Raw genomic sequence first — 26444 nt, forward strand, 5'->3', positions numbered from 1 at the left:
TATGCAAAATCTCCTACTAGGAGTGAAGTAGGAAGATTCTGTTTGCTTGAAACAGGAACATAATTGCACCTGAAGAAACATCACAGTTTCAAGAGCCAGCTGAATGGTTTCAACTGACCAGCTACTTATGCAAACTCTTTAATTTTACTCCAAATATAACTTTTAAATTGTTTCTATTTCAATATTACTTGAGGTGAGTTTAAATAATTGATCAGCTTTCATCTGGCCACTTTGTATTTTTTTTGTTGCTACAACACTATTACTTATCACTTCTGTTGACTGTGAGATGATTTCATAGCAACAATACTGTCATTATTAAGTCGTAATTATAAGTCATTTTGGTAAATAATGTTATGATTCATTATGAATTCAAATAAAGACAAGCTTACCATTGAACTATGTATTAAGTGCACATAAATATTTTATCTAAACAGGTATTGCATTTATTTTGATCCATCTCATAATTCAGATTCCCTCAGAATGAAAATATTGTCCTTTTATTTACAATTTTTAAAATTGTTGTATATCTAGCTTCCAAAGACTTTAAACATTTCCAATCCCTTAAAAATACTTATAATATTTTTAGCTATCATCTATTTTTTTGCAGTTATCTATTTTTCTTGCTATAAACATATGAATGAGAATACTGGTCAGATTAAAAACAAGTGATAGCTTGAAAGTATTTCAGTGAAACCACATGCTACTCTAACAAGTGACATTTAGAACAAATCAACATAGTTTACAAATTTTATTAGATTTTAAATAGTGTGTATAAACAACTGTAGCTGAAGTGACTCACCTGATATATATATATACATGTATATACACACACACACACACACACACATATATATATATATATATATATATATATATAGTTTTAATATGGTGCAGTATCCATAGGAAATGCTAGAGCACTTATATGATTTGTCAGTCACAGTCCAAGCAATTTTTCAAAATGAAAGGCTACTGTTTGAATATTTTTAGGATGCTTAAACAGTATATAGATAGATTTAGATAAAGATGCCAATATAGTTATAAGTTGGGATATCACATATTCTTGGCTGCAGAAAGAAAAATAACCTCTCAGGTAATCTATGGAATCAACTGTTTGTTCAGTATAGTGATCTAATCCACATTACTAATAAATTCCAGTTATTTAAGAATATTTCTTAAAAAAACCCCAAAAATTGCTAAAGGGGATAAAAAAGCCATTGTATGAATCAGTTTTGCTTAATTCTATGATTTTTTTTTTTTGTATATACATCTCTCTTTTTAAATTAGAAAATACTTTTCTGCAGGAAAATGGCCCTTATCCAGCAATAAAATCAAAAAACATTTATTCGATATGGAAGATAAGACACATGTATACAGATTCATGGAGGTGTAACATAACTGACTGTCATAAACAGGTCACTCATTTATATACACAGTAGTAGTGACTTCCAAAGCACCCCAGTAAAGTTAGATGCCCAGTTAATTTTAATGAGTATTAGGCTTCCAGATCCCTTAGGCAGCTTTGAAAATGTCAGCCTATAATTACAAACAGCTTGGATGAAAGCCCATTGAATTTAATGGAAAGTCTCCCATTGATTTCAATGAGCTTTTGGATCATTGACTTTCCTCTTTCCACAAATATTTCTAAAGGGCTTGGATAGTAAATACCACATACTTTAGAAACACTACAATGCTTATAATATCTTCACTTTTCAGTATATTTTATTATTTGGAAAGTTAAAAGAAAAGAAACCAAAAACCAGAAAGCCAAACCAAACCAAAAAAAACCATGAGAAGCCATAAAACTGCAGAACTATTATAAAATTTGGTGGGAAATGTGAGGAATTTCTGAGTGTCTCAAGACTGTTTTACAGAATTGTGTAAGCTGACAAAAGCAAATTAATCAAAACAGAGACTTTTGCAAGGAATGACTGGCTTTGAGGAATGCAACTGTTGGTAAAGAATGTTTTTTAAGGTTCTGAAATTCTAAGACTTGCTCCTTTCAACATATTCTAAGTAATGAATATTTGTTTCAGTTTCTTCTACTCAGAACTTTATTTTAATTTTAGCAACATGGGTTATTAAAAATAATTTTTTAAAATTATTGAAAAAAAAGTGAACAGAAACTGTGAACTTTAATTTAGCATAAGAGAGGAAAAGTTTCCTTACATAGTACTCATCAAAATTTTATCTGTCTCTACCACTAAGCTATATTTTATATGCTTACATATCTACCTTTCCATACCTAGATATTCAGGAGCCATTTCATTATAGACACACTAAAAGCCTCAGGCAGGAATTGTTGGGTCAGCCACAAACAATACAAACAAAGGTTATTGTACTGTTGAGATCCTTGTGAGACAGCAAATCCAAGCAGGTGGCTCAGCCTCAGGAACACAAAATGAGGCCATGACACCTGGTTTATCACCATGCTATAATAAATGCTGGTAGCCAAAAGCAGAGTCCCAAACAGAGGGTTCATGTGAGGGAGCAGGGAGGGCCTTACCTAAAGGAGTCAAAAGAGTCAAGGAGAAAAAGGAGTCAAAAAAGCAGGACATAGGGTGAAAACACCTATTTGTTGAAAGCAACAAATAAAATGCAATTAATATAGAAATAAGCTATATTAGAATAGTCACAAAAATTCATATACTCACAGTGAGAAACCACTCATTAGGAAATTAGCTTACACTAGGGGACATAGTACTTAGTGAGAGGGAGGTAAGGAATCTTCTGTGTCTCTTCCCTTGACACTGGTATTTCAGAAAGCAGATAATAATTTAAACAATGTAACAGAAAAATCTAAACACTGTTTCTAAAACTTAGCCTTGTAATTAGTTTTGCCTTATAATTAGCTCATGCAAATGTACAAATGCATGCACACTAACACACACACACATGCACAACACATACAAATAGATGAAACTGCGTTAAAACAGAATTATTGCAATGACACAAGCTGAGCTGCCAAACCTCAGGGATTTAACTTGTGATTGTCATTTTACATAGCTGTAAGAGGCCCTGAAGCTCTAGTTCTACCCTACACAAAATGAAATGCAGATCTATTAAGAAACTGAAACTCTGGACTAGAGTTTGCTGTGCGTTGTGTAGCATTCCAGAAGTGCAGGAGCAGAAAAGGCTGAACCAAAACTTCTCCCCGGGGTGTGCAAATGAGTTTGAACTGCAATGGTGACCAGAAAGAGAGACAGTGCAAAATCTGGAAAATCATAGGCACCTGGATGATTGTTTCTCCACACCTGCTCCATCAGTCTCTAGACTAGCTCCTGCTATGTCACCCCACTTGCTAGTGTAGGTGTCACCTTGGAAATCCATCCATACAACTCTTAATCTGATTGGCAATTAATATATGTTGCTGCACAATGTTCTGTATGAACGTCAATGAAATACTTTCTCTCGTGGGTAGAGGTTCTGGAATTGACTTTCAGTTTAATGCTTTCACAATGAGTTCTTAATGGCTTTACATCAAGAACAATAAAACAGAAAGAAATAATTCAATTTTACATTGTTGCATTTTACCATTTACTTAAAGAAATGAAAGATTAATTCTGAACATTTAGACAGTTCAAATACAAATTAACCAAAGTTTTAATATTTCTCTTATTTAATTATCTAAGTATTGGTTCTGATGTTTGTCTCTTCCAGCTGCAAAACAAAAAGTATCTTTGTCTACACTGTGTGTGTTTATGAATGAGAAAGAGAAAGATAAGTTTTCCAAGTGATTACTATCCATTATTTAGGCAAAGACAGGGGAAACACCAAACTCAGATTTGTTTTGCATTGTCTTCACTTCTACTATTCAGTCAAGATTATTTTCCCAAAATACAGGAGATTTTATCTACCTAAAAAAAATTGCTGAGGAAAATAATTATGAAATCACCATGACAGATTTGAAAATCTTCCATCTATTCACAATAAATCACAGGGAGAGAAGTGAAGGCAGTTTACTAGAGATTATTTTTTTTCTGAGATAGAAAGTTGCATGTTCGCATAATTACTTCTTTGCAGTAAACTGTCAATTTTGACATATTTTTGTTAAGAACGAGTATAAAATCAGGAGTTCCAAACATAATAAAATCATATTGTTGCATTTCTATTAAAGGGCTGTTTCAAAATTTAAAACAGATACTAATGAAAAAAGTAAAATACACAAGTCAGTGATGAAATTTTAATTACATAAAAATGTGACATATTTAACATAATATAAATGTAACATAACTTAAAATATATTTTCCCCTAAATAATCCATTAGTAGAAATTGTTCTATTTCTTGCCAGATCAGTGTGAAACTATATGTAATAAAGTTTTCTACAATACAGCAATTACAGATTCCTTTAGGCATATATTTTAATTGCTCTCCATTTAAGAATGCAATGTTTTAAAATATTTACATGAGAATTTTTTTGGTGTGCCTCATAATGATTTAAAGTTTATGTGTCAGTGTATTAGTTTTAGATGCAAAATAGCAGCTGCTGATCATGGCTTCTAATAAGTTACTTTGTTCTAAATTTTTTCTGTTCATTTTGTTCATAGGCCAGAGTGCATAGAGTCTTTTTGCAACAATTTTCCAGCCACTGAATTCCTTTCTACCAACTCTTCCCAGTTTAATGATTAATGTTTTCATGAAGTAAAAGAGATTACATTGGACACGCCTTTCTGCAAGAAACAGACATAGGCAGTGGACTAACTGTCCATACAGATGAGACAGTGTAAATTAGTCATTCAACACCACATCTTTCCTGGCTCTTGACATTATTACGTAAAGTCAAGGGAATCCCTATGTCCCACATATTATTTTTGATCTAACTATCTCATGAAATGTTAGTTGAATTGATATTGTCATGCAAATCAAGTTATTCAGTTTATTCAGCTTTTCTTTTCTCTCTCAACTATAGAGAGTTGTGTACTCATTCCTTATCTTGCTCATTATTTTACATGTTATTGTCAAATGTCATTTTATTTTGGTCATTGTCTGCTGACTTTTGCTTTACAATATCCTCTTTTGATTGCAGCTATATGCCATGGCCAATGTTAATGAGAGGAAAAGACCCTCAGGAAAACCTATAACCCAGCTGATTATTGTTCCAAACATGTTGGAATTCTAGGGTCAGCCTATACACCTTATGCTACATCAAATCCTGAGAATGTAGATTTTAAAGAGCTCACTTATTTGGCACCAACTCGGAGATAATTTAAGTTAAAAGACCAGCTCTGCTCTCCATTATGCACCTGTTAATTAGAAGAGTCTCACAGCCCTGAGGTAGTCTTACAATATGAACCAACCAATATCAAAAGTCCTTAGATTTTGTTTTGGGTTTATCTGAGGAGCTTTTTTTATAGACTAGGAGAAATCTGGTTTCACAATAATGTAGCAGATCTTCTGTGAAATTAATTTCCAGTTCCCTCATTAAGAAATTATCAGTTAGAAAAATGCCTGTTGGTATATCTAGGCCCCAGTTCAGTACAAAAACATAACTTCATCTTTATTTCCCATTTGGCTTTGATGGGAATAATCCCATGAACAAAGCATGTGCCCAAGTGTCTTCCTGGGCTTCAGTATGGGCCAAAAGTCATTCAAAGCAACTGGATCCTCTTCACTGAAGTAAAATAGAATTTGAACCAAGATCCACTTATGTCAACAAGTATTGTGTTGATCAAGTGAAAGGTAAAGTAGCATGTGTGAAATTTGAAAATCAAATCTCCATGTCACCTGGTCATCTACAGTTTGAACTGGATAACTGGGTATTAGGAAAATTAGGTATCTCATCACTAAGATTGTGGTTTAGTTCTGGAAAGAAGGTCCCCAGAGGAAGTGGTCATGGCCCCAAGCCTGTCAGAGTTTCAGAATACAATAAGATGGGTAGAAAAGTAGAGTAGGCTTGTAGCATGAAGTTAGAATTTTCTGAGACAAACTAATGTATTGGTTGCTAAGGTTAATGCAACCATTCTTTACTCTTTGTTGTGGAAATTGATAAAGGGGCTTAGGCCTAAAATATCTGACAATAAAGGAAAATAAGATAGAGAGTAACTGCTTAACCACACAGAATACCATTTCATCATTTCTTGCTCACTGGATCAGTCAGAAGCAAAACAAAATAATGTGACTGAACAAACTAAAGTCTCTATTTGTGTGCTCACAGCATGATACTTACTCTTATACATGACAGAACAGGGGACACTTTTTCTTAAAATCTTGCTTATTACTGTTTCATAGTTGGGGATAAATATACCATTTTGTGAGCTAAAATTACTAAACAGGGGAAAAATTTCAGACATACCAATCTTTAAATTTCTCAGTTCTGCTATGTAGTTGCAGTCTTCATTTCATGAATGAATCATTTTGTTATCTAAGGTCCAATAGCCTGTTATCTACTGGATTAAATATCATTAACATTTATTGAAGACTACTTCCTCAACCTGCTGAACATGACTGCTGTTTTCACAATCATACTATTGTGTGGCACCTGCTGAATTGCTGTAGAGACTAGAGATACTGGCCTGTTTCCATCTGCTTTCCCACAAACACTCATTTTTACAAAATCAACTTCAGACCCCAGGATATGTACCCTACAGGGAATTTTCAGATGCTTGTGTATGTGCTCTATTCTTTTTGTCAGAAACAATGAGTGAAGTAAAATGGTTTGGAAGTAAAAATCATACAAGAAAAGATGGGCACCATTTTAATGGTTTTCTTTCTTACAAAGAAGTGTAGGAAAGCACTTAGGAAGCAATGAAAACTACTATGTTAATAAGGATTTGAATAATGTTATGCTATAAGTTTTCAAATTTCCATGAGATGAAATTCACACATTGACAATTTAGATTGAAAATACAAGCCTTTTCCAGGACGTATACGGCTCATGGAGAATAAACATAAACACACAGCAATCTGTAACGGGTATGATTTACACTGGCAGCTTCTCACAGAAAATATCATCTGTCTACTGGGACTTTTGCCATTTTATTGCACAGACTATTCTCATATCATATAACTTCTGCAAAAAGAAACAAGATTTTCTCTGGGGGACAGATATGCGAATATGTTTGCTTATTTTATTTTATCGACAGTGTATGTGTACATTTTGTCAATAGGAAACTGTTAGGTCTTGTTTTTATACAAGATGGTGTTAAACTAGGAAGCATGTTACATCTGCTGACAACTTTTGCTTTTTCCTTCACATTGATTATTTACACCTAAGCCATTTTTTACCTGAATAAACATCTTTCTCAGAAATGTTTGTGTCCTGATTTTTTCACTAGCATAATCCTTGAACTTTTCATGCTGCATAAATTGTGGAAACTGCATTTATTATTTGAGAGAGTATAGAATTTTAATATACAATTTTAATAGAGAATTATAGAATTTACAAGATCTGTGAAGGTTTTTCAATATATGATTGGATAAAGATGACTTGAGATTACAGGCACTCATGATTTCAATTTTATAACCAAAGAATACTAGAAACTGAAATGTAACACATCTGCTTGGATATACTGCAATAATTACAAGGCACACATTTCATACTTGCTTTCTTTTTGGTTGTTACATATATAATGATATCATATACCTAAAGGTAGTTCTAAGTCAATTTTACCCTTGGACAGTTGCATATTTTTAAAATATATGAATCTTATAATCTTTCCTTTATTTTATTTCACTTACAGGTTTGTAGTGTAATGCTACAATAATGTGCAATAATATAATGCAGTAACCCTCCTGCCTGTGAAGGACATCATTGACCTCAATGGTTCTACTTGCATAAGAACTTACCTGCTGGGAACTCACTATAAAACTAGTACCATAAACTTCCTGAATAGATATCACTGACTGATTATTAACTACTCATTAACAAGCAAATGGCATTAATAGATGTGATTAACTAGTTCCATTAACAGCCTGAATGATTCCATGAGGCACATTCTACTATGACATTCTTGTATAATAATGATAACCTATGGGACCTATAAATTAGAATTATTTTATAGCTATCCATTAAGGAATTATGGTGCTAATCAAAGTGATGGTCATTATAAGACCTATAAAAACCCAAAACTATCACTGGTAAAAAAATTCTACTCCTTGCCCAAAAAATTTGTACCTATATCTAAAAAATTCACTCATGAATGGAAGGACTATTAGTGCTATCAGAAAAATTAATAAGGAGGAGGTATGTCAATAGTCTAGAATGATAGTGCTTCAGAGACCTAGCAAATATTAGCTAATAAAGGAATGGGGAAAACAACTTGCAGATCCGGGCAAGTGTTTGTTCTTAGTTGCAAGTAATTCTAGAATAAAACTAGTAAACATTCTAATTATTTCTTTAAAGATTTGATGCAATTAAACAATACTTTGTGACACAAATTTTTAAAGTATTGTGTTTGCCAGTGATTTTTGTTATTTTCTTGTTCAATCAATGAAATGGCATTCTTTTTTAATTTCATTTTTATATATGATGCACTTCTGAGTATAAGAGAGGCAAGAGACACTTGGTAATGAAATGTGAAGTATTTAAAAAAGCAAATTCCTTGTAGGCAGAAACTACAGTGCAGTTTGAATAACAGAAAATGTAACCAGAAATCAAAACATTTCTTAATTGTTTATTTATGATGCAAATGCTAATTGCCTTGTGCCTTACATGGACTGTACAATAGGACAGGTTAATTAGGCTGAGAAATGGCTAGCTCTAAAGGTGCAAGCTCAGAATAATTAAAACTCCTGCATCATGTTAATACAACTCTCCTGTCATTTGGGCTCCAAGGATACTGCTTTGCATTTTCTTTTCTTTTTCTTCATGTTAAATAGATTTCTACTGTAAATGAAGAAATCTAAGGACAGAGCTTTGGCTGTCTACCGATATCATGTGAGACAGATTTTCATGTGGATTTGACTGCATTGTGGGGAATGAAAGGACTACATAAGTCTGAATGACTTACAGTGATCCTTTAAAAGCCGTATTTGCATCTGCCAGTACTAAACCAAACAGCAGGAGCCCTTAATACTGCCAGGAAATAAAGTGGCCTCTAATTGCTTGTATGTTGATTGCAAGCTTTTCAGAAACAAATCCATCACATAAAATGTCTCCTAGGTGCTGAGCAGTGCAATGGTCACATGTCTTCTTTAAAGAGGGTCAGCTGAAAAGAAAGATGAGGGCTTACCAGGGGGAGGCTAGCCAGAAGAGGAGTAATTTCAAAAGTGGAATCTAATTCTCACTGATCCTTATACGTACCAAGGCTTCTCAGAACACCAGCAGCACAAAAACATATAAAGCAGGTGTAAATTACAGTTATAACTATAGTATGACAATCCAGTGGTGCCAAAGCAGCATAAAAGAGCTTTATTGCAGACAAGGGTTTGATGACTGCTGTTCTTGTAGTTGTACCTGAGTAACCCTGAAACCACTCGCAGTAAAACAGAGCTCAGGGAGGCTAACACTGGCCACTTACCAGGCAGCACTTTGCTAATGCTTTGTAATTGCTCACCTTCTACTAGCTCTGGCAAGTTTGTTTAAAACAAATAGGAGCTGCGTTGCATAGGCTCTGGTAAATGTTTTTTCCAAAAGTGGACTGCTGTCATTGTGCATCAGAACCAGGTACATTAAGTGACAAAAGATATTTGAACTGAAGAGGCATGAAGAAGAAAATTGAACAGAACATTTGTTTGGGATCAAAAAATAAACAAGGAATAGAAAGAATTACTTTAAAGAAGTGAAATGCACTTCTCACGAGGAACGGTGGATAAGTAAACTGTTTCACACAGGACTCATCCCCAGTGGGATACATTCACCTTGATGGGAGTGCCTGTAGGTGACTGGACACAGCACTCTCTCAGAATGTGAATGGAGAAAACTTCAAGCTGGCATAAGGAATTAAATTAGGAGATTTTAAACATTTCCTGTCCAGTTTTTCCACAAGACAGAGCACTCTATTCTGGTTTAACATAAATTAGAAATATCTTCATTCTAGAAAGGACAGAGAGGGAAGCCAGATTTACGTGTGGTTAAGAAAGCTACATTTTCTCTTGTCACGTTAAGATTAAGAGAAACATGCTGTATTCACAAGTTTTTATTCCTTCCTGGTACTGAAGGACACAGTTACATAGAGTTTTATAGTTAATTTTGTTAATTAGCTCAGTATTTTCCATATTTCTTCCCAAAACATGAAACATTGTAAGGAACCACTAGGTCTAGTGTACATTTTTGTAAATAGAAATATCCCATACACAAAGCTATAAACTATGCATTTGCTGATTTGTTTTCATGATTGTATGGAGAATAGTAACTTTATTGGGTTTATGTTCACTTGTGTTCCTGGGCTTAAAAACGAAGATAACATTCAAGTATTTTCATTTGCAGCTTTTGATCAAAGCTGCTTTCCAGAGATGTACACAGCCCTTTCTGAACCTTGTTCTTCTCAGTATGTGTCATTTTGTGATTATTCAAAGCTTATAATTATTTTATGCAAACAGTTCCAAGTACACAATCAAAAGTGTAACCCCCAAACATCCCCTCAGGTTCCAACTCAGTAATAATTGGGGATAAGGTACACATGTTCATCATTTTACTTGGGCTGGTATTTCTCTTCTCCATTCATGTACAATTTTGCTGAATAACCATCTTCAGGTGTGTCTATGATGTGCTCACTACAAAGACAATTTCAGACTTCCCATGCTATCATCAAACAGGTTAGAGAAGATCTTTTTCTTGTTCATTTTCTTAGTTCTGCAGAGAGGAGTTGTCTTCACATGAAAATCAAAATATGGGAGAAAGAATGCTGTTTGGCTGCTTTTTTCACAGCATAGCATTGTGATCAGGCTAGTGTTTTTACTTTTGGAAATACTAATACTCTGTAGAGTAGGATCCTAAAAATAGACTCCGGTAACTCTGGCAAACTTAAGTATGAAATATCAATAGTGAAGTTCTGGGACTTGTAGGTGACTCCTCTTCTACTGAAGTTTCAAAGCCTTTTGGAAGAAAAATAACTTTTTCTGCACATACTTGTGGTCACTGAGAGGTTTAAGTGGAAAGGCAGGTATTTTATATGCATTTTCAATGTAACAACCAATTCCTTTTTGTTTTGATTAGTCAATTAGGCAAAGACTTCTTAGGCAAACAGTGTTGAGCATCACAGCAGCTACAAACTTTTGTCTCTGTGGTTAGAAAGTGTGAGCACTCCTTTCCTCAGAACCTCCAGAGAGTCTGTTAAAGAAATAGCATAGATGGTGACATTAAATCATATTGCACACACAGATATTCCAGAAAGGCAGATTTCCTTGTGCACGTAGGTCTAATTCCAGGGGAAGAGAATTGCTTGCATATGAAAAGTTGAAAAACTCATCTGCACTTGTGAAGAAGATATTGTCCTGATAAAACAATTATGCTGACCGTTTTTCTACATTAATAGCCTTTTTGCATTTTTAATCATTCTGTAATCAAATAGTACATCTCTTTGGTTCTTGTTTACATTTTTTTCCTGGATTCCAGTAACTTAGCTGTTCCCTGCTCAGCCACTTTCAACCTATATTTCCCAGAATAGAGACTGTAAGCTAAAGCAGGGAATGTTTCTCTTACCAAACATTTTCTTACTTCCCAGTTAAACCATGAACCTGTTCTGCAGTCTCTATTCATGGAGGGACTTTCCCTTGGAGTGAGCTGGTTTTACTGACACAAACGCACAATTGAAATGACTGTCTCTCACCTGCTCTGTATGTTGAAAGCTTGCAAACATGGGTATAAAAAAGAAAAAAAACCCAATGCTTTCAAGAAAATATCCTAAAGAACAATATTTAAATGAATGACAATGCATTTTGTCAATTCTGAAATAATGGTGAAAGTTTTTCCTGTTCATTACATACCAGTACCTATTTTTGAAATAAAATGTGAAAATAGTTGATACATGCTTGTAAAATGCTGAATTTAGAAATTTCAAATTAGAAACATAACAGATAATTTCAAATTGATGTAACTCTCGACTTTTAAAGTATTACTTGACCTCATTTTTTTGGTGTACTCTCACAGAAAGAAGATAATACTGCAGATCTTAGAGAATTGATTAACAAGAACTTGATATCAAGGAAGTACCACTCCTTCAGTAGGCATACTCTCTTACTAGGAAAATCCATGTTGTGCTTTGGATTTCTGAAGTAGTTTCTTAAACATACTTGTCTGAGATTTCACTGGATTTACTACTTGTCTTGCTTTAATGCAGTCAGCTGTGGAAATGGATTACACATTTGCTTCAAGAAACTTAATATTTTGTTCCAGTGTATCTAAGTGAACAATCTGCATGGAAAGCCCCTGACTTCTGCTGTTACATCACTGTTCTATGTTTTTTCATAATGTGCAGCAGACACAAGAAGAGCAGAAATAAATTTTGTGATTTCTCAGCACTGGTAACATTTAATTAACATTTCACTGTGTGAACCACTCTGCATCTGCACGCATGCAGCTATCTTATTATTTCCATTATCTACCATTAATTCAGGCTTTATAACATAGCATACAAGCATTACAATGCTAATTTTTAAATGAAACCCAAAGGCAAGTTTAATTTTAAACAGTATTAATTTACATGGTGAAAAACTACAGTAGCTTGTCTTATGCATGGATGTTGATATTAAATTTGCTATTTAATAAAGACTGATGAACAAATGGAGGGAAGTTTGTCAATGAGGATTTGTCAGTTTTGCTTCCTTTTCTCACAAGTTAATGACATTTGTTTTCACAGACCATCCCTAATCATGGAAGGGAGATCTGGCATTGCACAAATTGCTGCTGCTGTCTTAGTTCAGCAGTATTAGTCAATCATACAATTGTAGCACATTAGAAAGACATGAGCAAGACTTATTGAAATAAAATACAAAGTTGGCAATTTTTAAAATAAAATAAAATAAAATTATGCTGATGTGATTTTTTTTTCTTTTATCTTTTTTTTTTTTTTTGGTTGTTGTTGTTGTTGACAGTCACACTTCAGTAAGGGTTCTTCATTACAGAGACAAAATAAAAACTCCCAATGGGAAAAAAATGGAAGCAAAGCACTCCATTTCAGTTGGATGTGAAAGACTGTAAAGGCTGTCTGTACCAGTTATATTCCAGTCAAAATAGCCCCTAAAATGTATGTTTTAGGTTAAAATCTCAGTCATGAGAAAAACCCTTTGGCTTTTCCAGTTTAAACCTTTGACAAGGTCAACAATACAGATATACTTTGACAAGTATACAACAATACTATACTGAGGTAAGTTTGCTTTAGCTGGACCTAAGAGAACCCCTTCATCCATATTTAGGTCCTACACCAAAAAGGAAAAATAAGGTGTTCTATTATTTTCTCTCACTTTATATTCATCCAAATCAACCATCTCTGAGGAAAAAAAATATAGCTGTTCCCATATGAACTCAGTCCTAGACAGCTAAGATCTCATAGGAATTTATTCATTGAGTATACCCAGTTTTAGCCATGACTTCATAAAGAATAATAGTGAGTCTCTGATACTCCCAAATACAATGTAAAACCATATTCTAATGTCTCTTGGGACAGACATTTGACTGATCTCCAATTAAGCCAATTAATCTCCAATCAATATTCTGCCTGTATGTACTATATATATTTTGATTTACATTACCCTCTCTGTGTAGGTAAGATAAGAAGACATCACAGAATGCCTTTGAATTGATAATGTTTTGTAAGTAAATTCTATTTTTTCAACTATTGTTCTAGGAGGGCGTGTTAAACACCACATCTTGTGCTAGACCCACTGTTGTGGTTAAGCCCCACCACACACTCCCTCCCCTTCAGTGGGATGGGGGAGAAAATTGGAAGAATAAAAGTGGGAAATAAAGACAGCTTAAGAGATAAAAATAAGTTGTGCAAGCCAAGCAAAAAAAAAAAGGAATCCATTCACCTCTTCCCATGGGCAGGCAGGTGTTCAGCCAGCTCCAGGAGAGCAGGTCTCTGTCACACATAACAATGTCTTGGGAAGACAAACACCATCACTCTGAATGTTCTTCCCTTCCCTCCTCCAGGTTTTTATGTTGAGCACGATGCCATACGGCGTGGAATATCCCTTTGATCCAGTGGGGGTCAGCTGTTCCAGCTGTGTTCCCTCCCAGTTCCTTGAGCACCCTCAGTCTCCAGGCAGGTATGGTGGGGTGAGGAGGAGGGAAGTCCTTGACTCTGTGCAAGTGCTGCTCAGCAATAACAAAAACATCCCTGTATTATCAACATTGCTTTCAGATCCCACATGGCCTCTCCCTTTATTTGAATAAAATTACAGGACTCCTCTGTCTCCTTTTTTGGACAACAACCTCTGACATCATGGATTAATTTTCCTGACAAGTACAAATAAAAATTACAACCCAATACCGGCTACTGTGAAGTGAATTAACTCTACCCAAGCCAAATCCAGCACATATGAAAAGAGATGGCAAGGTATTACAAAAACTTCAAGTGGCATTACAGGATGATATTTTGGCCCTTAAAAAGTAATTTTCCCACAGACACAATTGAAGTTTCATTAATGACAGTGGGAACTATTCACTGATATGGATTCCAGGAATGTTGCTGATTGTTAATGTAATAGTTGCTTTTGTATTGCTTCCAAAAATGAAGGAGGTATTGCCGTTTTTTCTATCACACTTTACTACAGGCTGACTTCTTATTTTTCTTTAAATTAACCTTGTTACTCTAATAATTTTAATTGTTCCTGTAAGGCTTTTTGTAATAACTGTTAAAGAGATAGTCACTAGTTAAACTCAGAGGCCCTGTAAAGAAGTTACCATATGGCAGTTTCCTTCTGTAAGGGTGTTTATAGCCATGTTATAAAACCAAAATAAACAAAATATCTCATCTGAAATGACAGAAATGTTGATGCTGCTTTTGCAGACCTTATTTATATTACACACAATCAACTCAATCCGGCCATTGGGTGATATGCTCTTTTCAGATCCTTACAGAATGATATTCAAGTGATTAAGAAAATAGACCAATTTGCCCTTATTTATACTGTTCTCATGCTATTGGAACCCCATATATTTAGTGAATGCGAGATAGATAGGTAGGACACGTGAGCTGAGATAATGGCTGTGTGCTGAGAGTCTGGAACGAGAGTAACACTTTAAGCTGTTGGGTGGCATAGATGATAACCAGACAGGTCTTATATACTGTACTGCTCCAGAGGTATAATGTCACAGGACTTTTGCACAACTTCTGAATAACAGGACATTAAGCTATGCAGATACCATGCATAAAGAAAAAGAAAGAAAGATGAATAGGTGAAAGGAAGCTTAAAAATAGGAAAGCTGACTTTTTTTCCCCTTTCTCTATGGAAGGAAAGCTCCCTGATGCTGAGGTTATTCATTACACCAGGACAGAAGCAATTTATTCAACTACAGCTCAGGTAGTGTCAGCAGTTTCATTAAATCCACTTCTAAGAGGTCCTATGCCTGACTGCAATATTTTTTTCAGGCCTGAAACATTTCCTTAAAGGTCTTTCCCTGTGCACCAAAAAATATCATAGACTTATGTGCAACTGTTTCTCTCATTTTCTGGTTAAAAAATCAATTTTGATGATAGCACTTTGCAACATCTAGGAAGTTTCCTTCACTCATTCTTTTAAACTTGTTTTAGCTGACACAAGTTTTTCCTTACTAGGTTTCCCAGTGGCTTTATTTTTTCAAGCAAAGAAATAGAAGCAGAAAGGTGCAGTTGAATTATTCTCTACCCTGCTTTCCACTTTTCCTCCTTTACCACAGAATCTTAGCTTCTTGCAAGCAGGTAGCTTACAATGACCTATTACCTCTGTGATGTGTGTGGTCACTCAGCATCTGCTTCTCACAATTCATAAGCATCTGAATTAAATTTTTGGTAATAGCCTGTAGTTTCCTGAGGTTAATAATCAAAAATATGCTTGCAAAACTCTCAGTATATTTTGTTCTGTCTTCCATGCCACTCTGTCTAAAAAATATTAGATTTTGGTAGTGGAAGTCAAAATTTTATCCCAAGTGTTAATATTTCAAGCATCTAACACTTTTTTTTTTTCTTTGACTGTCTTTGCAGACTTAAGAGTTATTCGGAATTCTGTACATCTAGAAAAGTTGACAGATATTATTCCTAAACTTATATTTCACTTTCCTTCATTCTACAGCTTTTTTTTCTAAAATCTCACCCAGACAATTTTGAAATTTTCCACATGTATTTAAATAAACATTACACACAGTTTTAACATCCTTTTAGGTAACTGTGCGGTCCATGGATAACAGCAGGTCACTTGCTTTTAAGCTGAGAGAGATTTATGCATATATTCTATTTCCCATTGCTTTGCTGAAAAGCAGACATAATACAGTCTGCAATTTCACAGTATAACAGAACACTAACAAAAAGGAGGCATCAGGGTAAAGAGTAGTCTTAAAAATGTTCTGTCAGCATAGCAGCCTAGTGGACTATTGCTTTATCTTGCTAGAGCTCCTGTGACAGCTGAGTCCTACACAATAGTATTGTTACTTAAATTCTCTTAAAGTACCTATCCCATTTCTAGTCACTTCTTCCTGTTTTTTGGCCTTATATACTTTCTTTCTATTTTCACAGTTATGTCAGCTAATGGAAATTGAGATTATGTGCATTAATAGGACACATATTTGATGATGCTAAAAGTGTAGGTATTGCTTTCTGGAACTTTAAATTAAAATTTTTTCCACTGCAATTACTTTCAACAGATTATTACTTTAACTTGTCTAGCAGTTAAACAGATTTATACTTAATTTGTTCCCAAGAAACTCAGAAATTAGTGCAATATTTTCAGTCAATGAAGTAAAATGGCACAGAAACATGATCTATTTAAGCAAAGACAATCTAGCTAAAGTTATTTAAATTGTGGAACCACTCAGTATAATTTGATGCTACAGGAGAATACTTTGACTGCTCTTTCATAGATATGTTAATATTAAAATAAATTTAATCTTTACAAATATCCCATGTAGAAGTAATTGGCCACTGACATCTATTCATAGCATTGGACAGAGCAGAATGGTAGGGAAAAAGTTCAGATTATTTACCACAGGATTTCTACTTGAAATTAGTATGAGATGCCTGATGTATTAATTTCTTTCTCTAAGAGCCACAAAACAGCCACAAGCTGGACTGTGACACCACACATGCTGAGAGATGGTGAGTGCACTGCAGTATCTTCTGAAAATGCTGATCCCAAAAGTCTTTTTCAATGAATTAGATCTCTCTTCCTGTTTCAACCTCCCTGAGGCTCACACACTTCTCAGAAATTAGTTTCTTTGCTTTGCAAACTGATTTTCTTCTGAAAGGTCATAAAAAAGCAGTGTTGTGCCTCCTTCTTCAGTTCATAAAAATCTTATTGTGTGCCTCAGAAGTAAGCAAAACTTGTGAGCAATTAAGTCCCCCCCTCTCTGTTTTTAAATGATGGTATTTTGAAATGAAACTCCAGAGGCATGAACTGTGTCAGCTGCTGATACATTGAAGGATTTGGCTAGTGTGTAGATTACCTCCACTACATTAAAATCCTTTAGCACTGCCAAGTATAGCATTAGAAAATTCCAGTGTGGGATCAGATCGGGATTCCTGATTTCTCCTGTCTGGGAACAGAAAGCCAGGTGCATATTTTTGTTTGCTTGTCTTTATAAAAAGTCGACTCTTATGATTTGTTACAAAATCATGAAAGACATATTTCTGTGATTTTCCAGGTGTTTTTAAGCAGCTACCCGGTTTTTAGAAGAAAAGTGGTATAGTTGGTAAAGTGACTACAAATGATTTTGTGAATTTCAGAAAATTCTTCAGATTCTGCTGACTTTCATTTCCAGTCTAAACCATGAACCTGTTCTGCAGTCTCCATTCATGGAGGGACTTTTCCTTGGAGTGAGCTGGTTTTACTGACACAAAACACACAATTGAAGTGAGTGTCTCTCACCTGCTCTGTATATTGAAAGCTTGCAAAGCTGTGAACGTCTGGTGATTTTGAAACTTTATCTTCAGTGAACACAGATCTGGGATTCAAGCTTACCAGAGAGCACAGAGGAGTCTGGCAGCTTCAACTCTGTATGCAGCTACTGCTCTGTGTGCAGCTACTGAGCTGGATTCTCTGTGCCAGCTATTTCTGTCAGCGAGTCCCAGCCATAGCTGTGCTCTGCTCCTTTGGGTTACCTGTTTCCTCCTGGAGAAAATGAACTCCTTTAGCAGGGGCTCAGAGGCAGTTGTACTTTACCACATTCTCGTGAAGCCAATAGCAAATGTTGAGCTCGTTAGGGTGTTGCTTGTTTGTTACAAGGCAGAAGAGAGACTATGCTTGGAGGAAGGGAAGCAGTGAGTGCTGCCAAATTTTTATCAAGTCTGAGCATTTTATCACACTGGAACATTTTATCATCTTATCCATGACAAACTTTCCATTGCCATACAAGGGCAACCCCGATCTACTGAATACATGAGTGACAACGGTCTGTTGAAATACCTTTTAGATTACTCCCTTTCTCCTCCTGTGACAGTCATCTCATTGTCTGAGTTCATTATAGTAAAGAACATTTGTGTCTTTATAAAACAGTGGCATTCATCTTAATAGTTTAAATACTTGTTTCACTGTATGATTTTTTAAATTTTAATAAAAATCCAGCATATGTGTAAGATAGAGAAGAAAAAAAATCTGTATCATTTGTTAACACAGAAGGCACTTCTGCAATTTCCAGTTTTAACATTCCTTCAATTATTTCTCTACCTATTTCTATTGTGTCTTTTTAGCCTGCCATTCTGTTAATGCTTTTTACTTAACCAACTCTAGATAAAGAGTGCATGAATTTAAAGTGGGCAACAGCTGGATTAAGTAACAATAGGTAACAATCATGTAACAATATTGCAGAGGAGAACTAGAAAATGAGGAATACATACTATGTGTCTTGGGGTGGGAATGTTTCAAAAAATTGCCTTCATATGTGAATAATGCAATCTTACTGATTTATAGACATTTAAAACTTAGAAACTACTCTTTCTCAACATGGGGAAGACTCATAGATGTCTACCTTGGGGTGATGCAGAGGCAAGAGGACAAGAAATGCTTGGAAAACATGACATACAAGAACAACAATCTTTTTAAATGGGTCTTAATTAGTCCAAGGGGACAAAGGGTGCAGCAAACTTTGAATACTTAAAAGACTATTGCTGATCAACCATCTCATCTACCTGTTTTGGATGGTCCCCACCTACATGGGGATGGTCTTTTCAACAGAAAGATGGCATAAACTCAATTTCATTGTCTGAGAGAATTGCAGAGTCAGTATTACTAAGTACAAATAAGTCTCAAGACGGGGCAGAGGAGAGCAATTGCTCTCCAAAGTCAGATCAACCAAATGACCTCTGGCCTCCCTTCCCCTCTGCTCTCTGCCAGCACTGTGTCCTGTACTTCCATTGATCCTTATAAGAGCATGTTCAAAATCCAGCTTAATGTGTAAGGTACTTCAGGGTTTTTGCTAGCTTCACAGCATGTGAGAAGAAGTGCTTGCATTTTCACATCTTTTGACTTAGGAGTTCTCAGGTGACCACTGATCAGGGGACTCCTCTCAGTCACTTGGTACTTCCTTCCTTTGGTAAAAGCAATTCCTTCTTTCTTACTATGTTGTGTCCTAGAAATGTGTTTGGGTGTTTTGTTTTGGTTTTTGTTGTTTTGTTGTTTTGGTTTTTGTTGTTTTGTTTTGTTGTTTGTTTGTTTTGTTTTATTTTAATTTTGTTGGTTTATTTTTTCTGTATGCCTCAGTAGAACCATTTTTTCAGCCTTAAAATGAGAGTCCTGTTTCTTGGTACTAGTGGTGGGTTAAAGCATATAAGAAATATTGTCTCCCTTAGACTATAACACTTATTAGGCATATGGTGGTGTTAGTAAAATAATCCCAACTAGTTCACTCTCAATAATCAATGAAGCCTAAGAATAATAATCCAACCTAAATGAAACTAAATGACTGATAATTCAGAAATACAGGTTGCCTGGATTGGGTGATATTTTCCTTATAGTTTTAATGAACACTCTGGGATAACAGGGAGGTTGCCATACATATGTCATCTCTGTACAGATATTTTGCAAAATCTTCCCTATGGTGTTATAAAGCCAGTCTTGTTATTTTGGCTCCTGCAACAAATAATGACAATCTTCCTATCCTAGGGTAGTAACAGGATTGAGAATCACAAGCCACTGAAAATAATAAATTAGATCTTCATAAATTATTAGTTTGATTTGTATTACGTAAATTATTTTAAAACTACTCGATTAAGATTTTCCTGTTGATTTTGTGATTTTTTTTTCTCACGATTCATGGGATCAATTTTCAAACTTTGTTTTTTTTATAAGAAAAAAGTACAAACTTGGTCAACTTGGCCTTTTTAATGAAGGCTGGGATTTATGCCTATTCCCAAGATTGTAGCAGCGCAGATTTTAAAAGAAATAACCCAAAACACATAGCTATCACAAAATTTGGAACATTTGTATCACTTTATTTTCCAATAAAAATAGCATGATACTGTAGAGAATTCCTCTAAACAGATTTTATGTTGGCTGAAGTTGGTATTTTTTCCACATATTCAAACCACATGGATCTGATTGTCCTTTGTACTTAAGGCCCCTTTTAGATCTCTTGAGAGGAGTGTACAAAGGCCTGTATGTGAACAGATAATTATTTTATGACCAGTTTAATATTTCCTTTCTCTTTCAGGATGAGTTAAAGGGTTTAAAAGGGGGATTTCAGTTCCCAAAGAAAAAAGTAAATTATTCATAGCAGTAATATAATTTAGTTGTGCCATTAGCTTGACGAAAATGTGGAAAGGAATTTGGGACTTCCCTGCTAGTTTTCAGTTCCAGAAATGGTTTCTCCTGAGTGGCTTTCTGACATCTTCATTTATTGTGTTTATTTGTTTGCTTCCCAAAAAGAAGAAAGCAAATCAAGGTTTACCCAAATATAGCAGAGATGATTCTCCTTTTTCTTTAGATTCTCTGAATCTTCTTTGAGTAGGGTTTTTGTGGTTTTATTTTGTTTTAAACTATGGATTGATTCCTGCTCTTTCTAAAAATTTTATTTTCTGTCATACTATTTTATAAATCACATGTTGTAAGATGGACATCTGAAGCACCATATCTTCTTTATTGTTTTTCATTTTTCCATGGGAAATGGAAAAAAATGCATGCCATATTAATAAGTAAATGTGACAGATGTGACATTTAGGATGCTTTTTTTAAGTGCACGTGCTTTCATTTTATGTCTTATTTTAGTCTGATTCTATTTCTGTTTTTACAGCAGAACAATTATAGTTTTTGGATTAAAATCTTTATAACTGTTAGTTTAAACTTAATAATGGTATCCAAAATGTTTGCAGACCTTAAGATGAAAGGATTTATTATTAGTATATATATATATATATATATTAGTTTCAGTTTAAAACAACAGAAGTTATTACATCCAGGGCTGGAAAATTAGAATTTATTTCAGTTTCATCTCTTGTAAAGTTAATATTTTGAGTTTCCCAGTGTTACCTAAGCACTTCAAATTGTATTTTCCATTCCATTTTTAAGTGTGTAAGTTCTGCAAAACAATGAAACACCTCTCTCTTTTGGCTTTTGCTTTGGAGTTTAAAGCCCATGACACTGTGATGACTGCAGAGCTGCTTTGTCAAAGAGAGGTGACAAATTGTGTTAATTATAAAAAATGTCAGTTGTTGAAGTGATTTATTGCAAGAACAAGGATTGGTTGGTTATACACTGTAAAGGCCATCAAAGATTTTTCATATGTTTGCAATCACACTCTATTCACAATCCCAGAAACTGCGAGCTATTGTAGCTTTGCAGACCAATTAATAAAGCAGTGTAGGTAACTAGTTAAGGTACTGCAAATATAAGTATCATATTTAGGTAAAGTAAGTGGGATTCAGAGTGATGTATGACTGTGACCATAAATAATTTTCAGGTTTTGAATACGTTTGATTACTGTGTTTCATTCCAATGCAAGAAACAGACAGTTAACATGTTGTGTGTGTTTTAAAAGCTACATATGTGCATGATATGTAAAAAGGTACTTAAAAATCAGTAAGTACAAATTTTCTTTATTTTTTTCCTTAAAACGAGATTTTTTTTCAAATGAAAATGACTTATTTGATGGGTTTTTCAATGGTATTAATAAGGTATTTTACTTTAGAAAAAAGGAACAGGTATTTAAAGTGTATTTAAAGCTATTGTCTTTACTATTGTTTGAGGTTCATCTTATTTTCTTGAAGACAAAACATGATAAAATTACATAAATACAGAACATGATAAAATTACATAAATACAGAAAGAACTAGATAGCACTGTTGTTTTGATTTGGGGTTTTTTTTGTGTATTTGAATTTTGTTGGTTTGTTTTTGGTTTTTTTTCAGACTTAGCATACAGCTGTGCTAGTGAGGAAAAACAGAATTTAGATGTTGTCAAATTCTCAAAGGCCTGTCACATTTGTACAAATATCAGAATTCCTAAGCCATCTTTTATCTGTCTTTTCACTCTTAATCTCCCAGAGATGCTGTGAAAATTAATTGTGAGCTATGCAAACAAGTTATTTCTAACAGAAGGCAAGGAATTTCAGGATTGGAAAAAAAAATGAAAAGTGAGGAAGAGAAAGTAAAAGAGAAATTAGGAATAAGGATGTAAGCAGAAGCAAATACGCATCAGTGCCCAAAATGGTTTCTCAGAAAAGATGAAGAATTTTTCATTCATTCTATGCAGAATACCTGCAGAAAGGGAATTTAAAAATGCCCTGTTACATCCAGATGGATATTAGTGCCCCATGTGATTTAAGGTATGACATCTATAAGAAGGAACTTACTATTTCAATTAATTTGAACTTTCAGTACCAATATCACAATATGTATCTCAAGATGTGAGATCGCTTCCATTATTTTACCAGTCAGACAAGTGTAATTTCCTGGCTCCTAGTGCCTATAAAAACATCAGAATGCAGAATCATGTGATGCCATGATAACATTTATATGTATCCAGATGTTTCTCAAGAATGACATGGATTTTATTCAGATCTTGCATAAAATCATGAAAGATGGAAATACCAGATAGATCTGAAATGGCACTATAGTCCTCTGGTTTGATACATGAAACTCTCCCATCATTTCCATCCCTTCAGGAGGGTAAGTACTGTGCTTTCTTCCAGTTGGATTAATGGCAGTCTTGATTCAGCAATCAGGTTTTTCATCTCCACCTTTTCTTTGATTACTGTGAGTGGTATTTTACAAGGTGGGCCTTCTTTGGAGTGAAAAATGTTGTAAATTTTTTCTTTTTCCCTGTATTATAGCACCACAGGTCTTAAAATAAGCTCAGAATGACATGTTAGAGACTATTTTCTAAGTGTAAGCCTGTATACGATCTTCAGCTGCAGGGTATACTTTTCACTACATTTCATTCCAGGAACAGGCAACACAGGACAAGGATTTTTGTGAACTATTTTAGGAGCTTAAAAAGAGAGAAATATGATGAATAAGCTACGGTTTTTATCCACAGACTTTATTATAATGAAGCTGATTAATGTCTCTCTTCATACAAATATAAAGGTACAGGTTCAATGGCTTTGGCTGACATTAAAGGTGAGTTTTCCCCTTTTCTTAATCTTACAAAAATTTCTTCAAACATAATTTTGGGAGAGGAACTTGAGAGAAAAGATCAGAAAAAAAAAGAATCTGTCTTATTGACAGCCTGGAAAGTAGAAAATTTGTTTTAGTCTTATCAGTTATGCCCTCTTTTCTTTGTGAATATTGGAGCAGACAAAGAGAGCAGGCCAGAAGCTTTTAGTTGCTAGATGGGTTACTTACAATTAATATTCACACTCAGCTGAATATAATTGAAACAAAGGAAGTTTTGACCTTAATTATTTTCTGAATATTGATGTGAATTAAAGTGATCCTTATTTTTGTAGGCCTCAAGATAATACAGGGATATGATCTAGTTTTTCAGTTTTTCCACAATGCCAATGTTGACGCAAAAAAAAATCATTTGCTCCTGGTGGGTTAATACAGTGCTTAGTCTTTAAAAAACTGCTGGCCTATGGATGAAACTGCAGAATGCCTATTCAGTAGGAAGAACTTGAAAGCAACAGGCCCAGTTGATTTCAGGAAAATTATTATAATATGTATATTTATTCAGTGAAGATCAATAAATATGTATCTAAAAGATAATGTATATATTAATGTTGAGGACTTTTAATTTTTACCAATTTTTGTTAACACCAGGAATACTTAGAATAAAGAAGTAGCAAAAATTATTGCTCCAACACTTAAATTACCAGTTGCCCTTTGTTTTACAAAATGGTTTTAGATGGTCTTTAGCATTTCATGAAACTTACCTTCAGTGCTGAGATTATTTATTTCTTGTTAGAATTGTAACTCACTCTAATTAAGATAAACTGTTTCTAGTTAATTGAAACCTGGCATTTTTAGACTGAATTCTAAATGTCTGCAAAGAGCACAGGAATCAGAGTCAGATAAGTGATATTGATTTTGCAAGTGTCTGGTTTATTTTCCTGGATATGCATTACTCATATGCACATCTATGTAAAAAGACTCCAAAAATCTATCAGAAAGTAAAAAAAAAAACAAAACAAAAAAAAAAAACCAAAACCAAACAAAAACAAAACAAAAAAAAAACTTGCTAACTATTAGTGAAGCTGAAACCTAGTGTTTAGTGGGACTCTAAAGAGGGCTATCAGTTATTTGAAAAAGCTTCAGGAACATTAATTTTCAGTTGATGATGGTTATTTATTTGACTGCAAGAGGACACAGCTATTGCCACATACAGAAAAAGTCACAATAAATGGATGGAGCTTATGTTGAAATAAGCTCTTACTATCTTCCCTTTTACCATTTGAAGCTTGATGAGGTATTTCAAGTTGAACAACAGTTTTATGGTCTGCCAGGGATGTTTATTATAACTCCAATTTATCCAAGTAATATCTCATTAGAGAGCTCTGTAATAGAATTAAGATTCACAAACCCTAACCCCCAAAATCAACACTCTTCAGGGCAGGGCCTGGAGACTGAAGGTTTTGTTCATAAAATAATGGTTAATCAGCATTTACCTTGCACATATCATTGTGACAACAAAAGGATATACACTCTTTCAAATTCTACAGCTAATCTATTTCAGACTGTGAGATGACAGTAGGGAAGGGGGGTGCCTTACTCAGGGGTACTATTTTTCTCACCAGGCAAAGTAGAGACAGGAATTAATCAGCAACATGCCTGTTGACTCATTCACTTTCAAAAGTAGGAAAATAAACAATAAATGCTTAGCAACCAAAGTCATGCACAGGGACTCTGACTCATGAAAATATATGCCACAGCTGTAGCCCTCACTGTTTTCCTCCCACTACTAGTTTCAGTAACCCATTCCATGTTTTTTTTCAGGAGTGACTTAATGACTCCAACACTGCCATCAAAGATGAGTCTAGAGATATGCTTTATATGATTATAGTAACCTAGATGACAAATGGTAGGTTTAGTGATGTTCTTTAACATAAAACACCTTAGAGTGACACTCAGCCCCTTTTTATCTGTATTTCTTACTACCTTTTCTCCTAACTTAACTGGTGAGCTAAAACCATCAAGACCTCCAATAATTCAGATTGATAAGGCTAAAAAACACGAGCAAAAAGCAAGCTTGCATTCAAAAAAGCAGCCCAAACTTCATTTTCTGAAGTGAAGAGTTAAAGAAAAGCATTTTCCTGCTTGATACAGTTCCCTCTCTGACTCTTTCCTGAGGCACATACAAGCAGCTGAATCCATGATGATAAGTTCTCTTTGAACTTGTCCTCAAGTCTGTAAATGCCATTTCTCTGCTGCAGTGCCTACTTTTGCAACCTGCCAGCAAAAATCTGCACCATCCCTAGAGAGTAGTGAGGTTGCCAAATTGACCCTGCAGGCAGCAAGGCCCCAGGTATGCTGTATGTTTGAGAATATCTCCAGGCTTGCATCCCTCAAGCACAGGCAGTTCTCTGGTAACATTGTCCAGGGCCACAGGTCCTCTCTTATCTTCCTCCCTACTACTCCCTGGTAGATGGGAAAGAGAGAACATGCAAAAAACTCCAGGAAGAGATGCAGTTCCCACAGCACAAGTGTTGTACCGTGACTGAAAAAAAAAAAAAATACATGCTGTGGGAGTGGCTTTTGAGTGGGTTTTGTGTTGCAGCGTAGGTGGGAGAAATGTTACTCATGAGTGCAGCAATGATCTCAAGAAATGAAATAAAAAATTTGAACTCAGTCTAATTCCTAAGAAAATGATGGGTTTGTTGATAAAGCTCATAAAGTAATAGGAATTCATTCTTTTGGCAGAATAGCAGGATTGGTGTTGCAAGTCTGAAGGAGCCACTAAGCTCTGATGTTACAAGAGGCACTTTCTCTCAGTTCCCTTTGTTATA

The 26444-nt window shown here is 34.8% G+C and overlaps 1 long non-coding RNA gene across 1 annotated transcript in view; it reads left to right on the forward strand.

The window, feature by feature from the left end:
• The window catches only part of LOC146767574 (uncharacterized), a 66889-nt gene that overhangs the window by 15010 nt on the left and 25435 nt on the right, over positions 1-26444 (forward strand). The window contains exon 2 of the long non-coding RNA XR_014954772.1: positions 1-26444. This exon is cut by the window's right edge and continues 25435 nt beyond it. This is a non-coding gene — a long non-coding RNA (uncharacterized LOC146767574).

This window comes from Lonchura striata, chromosome 4, assembly GCF_050655825.1.
Source record: "Lonchura striata isolate lonStrDom1 chromosome 4, ASM5065582v1, whole genome shotgun sequence".
In the NCBI taxonomy this organism is placed as follows: domain Eukaryota; kingdom Metazoa; phylum Chordata; class Aves; order Passeriformes; family Estrildidae; genus Lonchura; species Lonchura striata.